The following is a 6,694-nucleotide window of genomic DNA, read 5'->3' on the forward strand; positions in this document are numbered from 1 at the left end:
ATTTCTAGAGTGACAACTCAAATTTCAATGTGGTTCCATCATGTTATCTTTTTTTTTTTTTTCTGGTTTTTTTTTTTTTTTTTTTCCTATAACACAGGTGTGTCTAACCTACAGGCCACAGTAGGACATATGTACCTGCCTGAAGATCTCCAAATATTAGGGTGAATATAGTAATGTTACTTTTGCCTAGTTGAATATTTCTATCCATGCATAGGTTCTGGAAATGCAGTTTACTCCACAGGCCCTAAGAGTAGATGACAGTGACTTGAGCTGGTGACCATAGCAGTTTCTTCTTGAAGATGATGGCACAGTCACTTTACAATGGGCCAGGACAACTTTTTTTTTTCTTTTTTTCTTTTTTGGGGCAGTGCTGGGGATTGAACCCTGGACACCTTTCAAGGAAATTGCATCATTGTGAGTTGCTGGAGAAGTGAGTGGTAACAGAAAGAATGTTTGGTGGTACAATGACACATCATTTTCTTACAGTCTGAAACCTGAGCACTGGTGTGAACACTTGCTGATCTGAATTACAGCTTAGTTAGGCTTTAAAACACTGTCAATTTAATAGTGTCTCACTATTAAAGACTCACTCAAATACCTAAAAAACCGTAACAGGTGCTGAGAGTTCTGTCATGCAAACAAATGTGAAAAAACTCAGCACTTCATCAGCAGACTACTTTCACTGTAGTTATTTTTTAATTATTTCAAGTTCAATATTTAGATTTTCTAGCCCCAGCTAACGAAAGAGAAGGCATAAAAATAAACACATACCTGAGAGAAAAAAATAGAAAAGCCACTCAAAGAGAAAAACCACCAGTGCATTATCACATGAAGCCCCAGGGCAGTGGCCAACACTCATTGTGATGAACTGCCACAGAGTGGGGCATTTTAGATAGGTAAAGCTTAAAAGTCTTGGTGTTCAAAGGAGCATTTCAGCTGATAGGAAAATTCATCTCTGTGTAATACCTTATTTGGTAACAATGCTATATATAAATGTTTTATGATAACCACACACTTTTCCTGTGAAGACATAGGACAATGTGTTTCCTGAGGCAGAGACTAGAGTTTGGAATAGGACTGTCAACAGACAAAACACAGGGGCTGGGGATGTAGCTCAGTGGTAGAGCACTTGCCTACCATGCACAAGGCCCTGAGTTCAACTCCCAGTACAAACACCAGAAACAAAACAAAACAGATAAAACACAAAGCCCAAGCCATATTAACCCTTCAATGCCTGGTGATCCATTTTTGGAATGCCCATAAAAATGGAACATAAAGAAATGTGTTCTCTTCAAATTCTTGTTCCTTGAAATTTTCTAGAGACAAGAAACAAAAATAAATTTCATGCAAAAATTCAAAATACTTCAATCTGGCATAAATGGGTTAAGAGTGACCACTAGAGTGGGCTGTTCTCTAGTTACACAGTTACTACCTAGGACTCACAGCAAGACTTCTTTCCTAATTTCAGTGAAGAGGTTAAAAAATGTTTAAAATGGTCTCATATCACCCTTTTACAAACAAAAATTTTAACATGTCTTTTCATAAAATAAATTGTAGCCAAATGTATAAATCTAGGTAAGAACTTTTCTCTCTTGAGCCCAACCAATGGAGCATGTTAATCAGGTCTTCCACGGCTGACTGATTTCAGATGTGTCTACAAAACAGGAGCCTCACCATGACATACTACAAAAGACTTATCATTTCCAATAACTGCCTGTTTATTTCACATCGATTCCATTTCCAGTCTATTACTATGTGAGAAACTGCAAAAGATGTTAAAATGATTAAATAAAAACAGAGAGAGGGGCTGGGGATTTAGCTCAGCGGCAAAAAGCGTCTGCCTGGCAAACGCAAGGTCGTGAGTTCGGTTCCCGGTACCGGAGAAAAACCAAAAAAAAAAAAAAAAAAAAAAGTAATTTTAAAACAGAGAGAAAACCAGTATCATTTACTAATAGTTAAAAGAATATGTCATCAATAAGTAAGAAGGTAGGAAAACTCAAATTCTTTATCTTCTACACACAAGAATGTACAATTTACAAAGAATAGTGCCATCACATTTATTTTATAGAAAAAATTATAATTTGGCACCAGCACCTATTTAATTCTTTTTGGTTTTAAGTGTCACAGAATTGTGCTTATGAGTCAGCTGAATTTGTTAGCTTGGACTATTATAACCTTTAAAAGCTTAAATTCAATAACTACTGTAAATAATCTCATATGACTCTCAGTACTTAATCTAGGTATATTTTTTAAAGGCCTGAAATCCTTGAATTTATTATACCTATCATAACCTATCCAAAAAGAGGATTTGACCAGATCTATTCCCTTTCATGGTAAGAACCACTCAGTAAACTGAGAACACAAGAAAACTTCAACATGAGAAAAGATATCCAGAGCCAGTAACACAAATTAAGGATACAAAATCAACACAGAGAAATCATTTCTATGTATTAGAATGAATACTTACAAAGAAAACTAAGAATATTCCATTCACAATGTCATGTAAAAATAAACTTAACCAAGGCAGTCAAAAAGCTGAATGCCAAAAGCTATAAAATATTGCTGAAACAAACTAAAGGAGACCTAAATATATAGGAAAATGCCCCGTAAACATGTCGTGGGAGATTTATTAATATTGTTAAAAAGAGAACACTTCTCAAAGTGACACATAAATTCAATGCAAACTACCAAAATCCCAATGGCATTTTAGGCAAAAATGGAAAAAACCACCAGCTAACACTCATGAAAATTTAAGGGTACCACAATAACCAAAACAATCTTGAATGAGAACAAAGCTGGAGTCATACTTCTTGATTTCAAAATCTACACAAAACCACAGTAATCAAAGCACTATGGTGGCATAAAAATAGTCATAAGCTGAGGGAGACCACTGTGAAGCAGCTCTGAGCAGGACTTCTATTAACCAATTGGGTTTCCATGTTTACTTGTGAGTCACTGGTCCCTTCTGAGGCCTGGGGTGAAGCCATGAGGCCTCAAAGGACAAGACAAGGCCACAGCTGAGTACTTTTGGCTCCAATCCCAATTAACTAATAGGATCCTGACTGTAGCTGCAGGTACCTCATTCCTGCAGTGAAGGCCTTCCTGAACTTAACTTAGTTCTCCTAAAATAACCTAAGTATTACTTGGAGAATTCCATAAACGGTTTCCCAACTTCTGCCCAGATTCTTGCATTTTCTTCAGTATCCCCCTCCTTTATTTGAAAACCTAGTAAATACAGGCAGCCCAGGGAAGTCTTGGTCTTACCCCAGAGAATCTTAAATTCTGTGAGAGGGTTGGACCCCCCTGGAGCCCTAAAATCATTTCAGTTGTCTCATTTATTTAAGCCTTTGCCCACTCCTTTGGGAGATTAACTGGTAATAAGCCAACAGAATGTAATTCAGAGCCCTAAAGTAAACCCTCAAGTTTTTGGTCAATTGATTTCTAAAGGGTGCGCCAAGACTATTTAAAGAGGGAAAGGACAGTCTTTTCAACAAGTGATGCTGGGAAAACTAAACACCCATTTGCAAAGGAATTAAGTTGGACCCTTACCTATTATCATACACAAACATTAATTCAAAATGGATGAAAGACCTAACCTTGTAATTTTAGATGAAAAGCTACATGAAAATCTACTTGACCTTGGATTTTGCAATGGTTTCTGACTAAATGTAACACCAAAGGCATAAGCAATAAAATGAAAAATAGACCGAAGAAACTCATTAAAAGAATACAAAGGCAATTCACACAATGGGAACAAAACCTGTATCTGAAAAGGGGTTAATAGTTAACACATATAAGAAAACTCTTACAACTCAATAACAACAAAAGAAGATAACCCAATTTAAAATTAGTCAACGCACTGAATAAGTATTTCTCCAAAGATATAAAAATAAGAACCAGATGAAAAGATGCTCAACATCACTAGTTACTAAGTTTACTAAATAAAAACTAATGGGAACTAACAAGTATTGGTAAGGGTGTGAAAAAACTAGAGCCCATGTGCAGTGCTGGTGGAATGTAATTGGGTACAGCTGGTCTGGAAAAATGGCAATTCCTCAATAAAGTACAAAAGTATACTATGACCCAGAAAGGCAATTCTTAGGTATATACCCCAAGAAACTGAAAACAGACTCAGATTTGTCACAGCAACCCAAGTATCTGTTAGCTGATGAGTGGATAAACAAAATGTGCCCTCTCTGAATATAATGGAATACTACTCAACTATAGAAAGGAATGAAGTCCTGATGAATGCTACAACATAGATAAACCTTGAAAATATTATTCGAAGTAAATAAGCCATACACAAAAAGAAATGTATCCTACGAACCCACTTATATGAAATATACAGAGCACACAAAATTTTAGAGAAAAAAGTAGCTTACATTATTACCCTGGGGTAAAGGGAGAAGTGGAGAGTTACTGCTAAATGGATAGTTTTGTTTCAGGTGATGAAAAAATTTGGGAAATGCAGTGGTGGTACAACATTGTTAATATATGGCCAGGCGTGGTGGCACACACCCATAATCCCAGCACTCGGGAGGCTGAGGCAAGAGGATTGCTGTGAGTTTGGAGCCAGCCTGGGCTACAATGTGAGTTCAAGGCCAGCATGAACTGCATAGGAAAACCTTGTCTCAAAAAGACCAAAAAAAAAAAAAAAAAGTTAACGATTAATGTCGCTCAGCTCTGCTCTTACAAATGGTTAAGAGGTATTTTGTATTTTTATGCATGTGTGTGTTTTCATTAGATTTAATTCTTGGAATAATTTTAGGGTTATACGAAAACTAAACAGAAAATGGGGAATGCTGGGGAGTCTGTTGGAAGCACAGAATTCCCATACTTCCTCTACCTTTTTCATCCCTTGTTGTTAATATCCTGCACTGATGTAATTGCAAAGTCCACAGTTTATGTTACATACATTTGATTACAATAAACAGAAAAACAACTAAATGGATAAGAGCGTGTCAAAGAGTCAAACTGAAACAGCTCCCAACAGCCAGAGCTGAACAATTTAAGCCACAAAATAAGTAACACTGTATAGGTTTATAACTCAAAATATGATGTAAGTGCGCACGAGTCCATGCTCATAAACCACTGAATACCTAAGTGGGAGAGAGGACACAGATCTTCAAGAAGGAATACAATGGATATTGCCCCCACAGGAGCTGAGATCTAACCTCCTTGCCCCACAGAATTCAGAAAGGAGAAGACAGCAACTTGACAGCAGAACCTGGCAGATAGTGTCACCATGACCAAGCAATCCAGGTTAGTATCACCTGTGGTAAGAAATGTGCTTCACCTCTATGGCATTTAACCAAACTCATCTACAGACCACCTGACAAGCCCTCCTCCAAACTTTCCAGGTCATTAAGAACAAGCTAAGTCTGATCATGGTTTTTTTTTTGTTGTTTGTTTTCCGGTACTGGGAATCCAACTCACAACCTTGCGCTTGCCAGGCAGGCGCTGTGCCGCTGAGCTAAATCCCCACCCCTGAACAAGGTAAGTCTGAGACATCACCCCAGCCAAGCTTGTAAGTAGGTGTGATGAATGAACATGGGCAGAATGCTGGGTCAGAACAAGAACCAAAGGGCATGCTGGGCTTAGGTGAAAGCAATGTGCCACCATCGTTAACAAGGGGGACACTGGTGAGGGATGTGTGGAAGCTCTCTACCATCTTGGCAACTCTTCTGGAAAGTAAAATTTGTCCAAAGTAAAAGTTTATTGAAAAAGAGAGAAGACATAATGGGTGGTTTACCTTTTTTATTCCACTAGGTAAAACTATTTTGTAGTTCAGAGACTCAGAACATCTGCTGCAAGGTGTGCTATCCAGTCTCTCAAGGCAGCCTCTGGTCCTAAACACAGAGATGAAGTATGGGTTTATGTTTGAAAGTGGGAAATTCTTAAACATGGCAAGTGCAGCAGGGAATACTGACCTACACCAGCACAGACTGGCCCAGGACCACTGTCTGTAGTCACGTGCTGTGGTCTGACATTGATGTCTCTAACATCATGTCACTTTCATTCATTTCAATTTCAAAGGTTTCTTCCAAGGAAGGCCTGGAATCTGGAGTTTTCCTGGAGTTTTCCAATGGTGCAAGTCCTGTTTCTTCTGCAGTCTGTTTTTCTACTTCAAATTCCCTGAAATCCCACGGAGGTGAAATAATGTTTTTTAGTGTCTTCATTGTATGCACATCAAAGTCATAACATTTTAATTTGTCTTTAATGTCTGCTCCTAAAAAGAAACACCATAATTAGAATAAATTCTATAATTGGTCTTTTCTTTCCATCATTATATACAATGCTCTTACATATAAATCCAACTGAACTTTAAGGGTATGGATCAGAATGTTAAAAGTCCCAATAGTTTCCTTCTTATTTTTCACTTTGGAAGCCTTTGGAAGCACTTGCGGTTGTGGCTCCCATGTGGTTGCTGAGCCATCTGTTCCCAAATTCCATTAAATACTGGTGAAGCCTGTGCGCAAAATTCTTCTCTGCTGTTACAAAAACTGTCTGTAATATGCCTGTTGGGAATACTCACTGATCTTACATTCATGGGAATGACAGGAGGGGTTTCCACATGTCAAGCCCTTAAGAATGTGTATCTGGACACGTCTGACCAGATGTGTTAGGTTCAGTAATTTATGACATAAAAAACTGACAATTCTAAATAGTTCAAACTAATAGTTTTCAGGATTAG

The 6,694-nt window shown here is 37.8% G+C and overlaps 1 long non-coding RNA gene across 1 annotated transcript; it reads right to left on the bottom strand.

Annotated features, from left to right (window-relative positions):
• Nucleotides 1–5,740: 5,740 nt before the first annotated feature.
• Nucleotides 5,741–6,676, bottom strand: LOC102009902. The gene is made up of 2 exons (XR_265206.2): nucleotides 5,931–6,676; nucleotides 5,741–5,849 (listed from the first exon to the last, which is right to left on the bottom strand). It is a non-coding gene; the product is annotated as an uncharacterized LOC102009902 (long non-coding RNA).
• Nucleotides 6,677–6,694: the final 18 nt, after the last annotated feature.

This window comes from Chinchilla lanigera, unplaced genomic scaffold (assembly GCF_000276665.1).
Source record: "Chinchilla lanigera isolate Chin_1 unplaced genomic scaffold, ChiLan1.0 scaffold00751, whole genome shotgun sequence".
NCBI classification, from domain to species: Eukaryota; Metazoa; Chordata; class Mammalia; order Rodentia; family Chinchillidae; genus Chinchilla; species Chinchilla lanigera.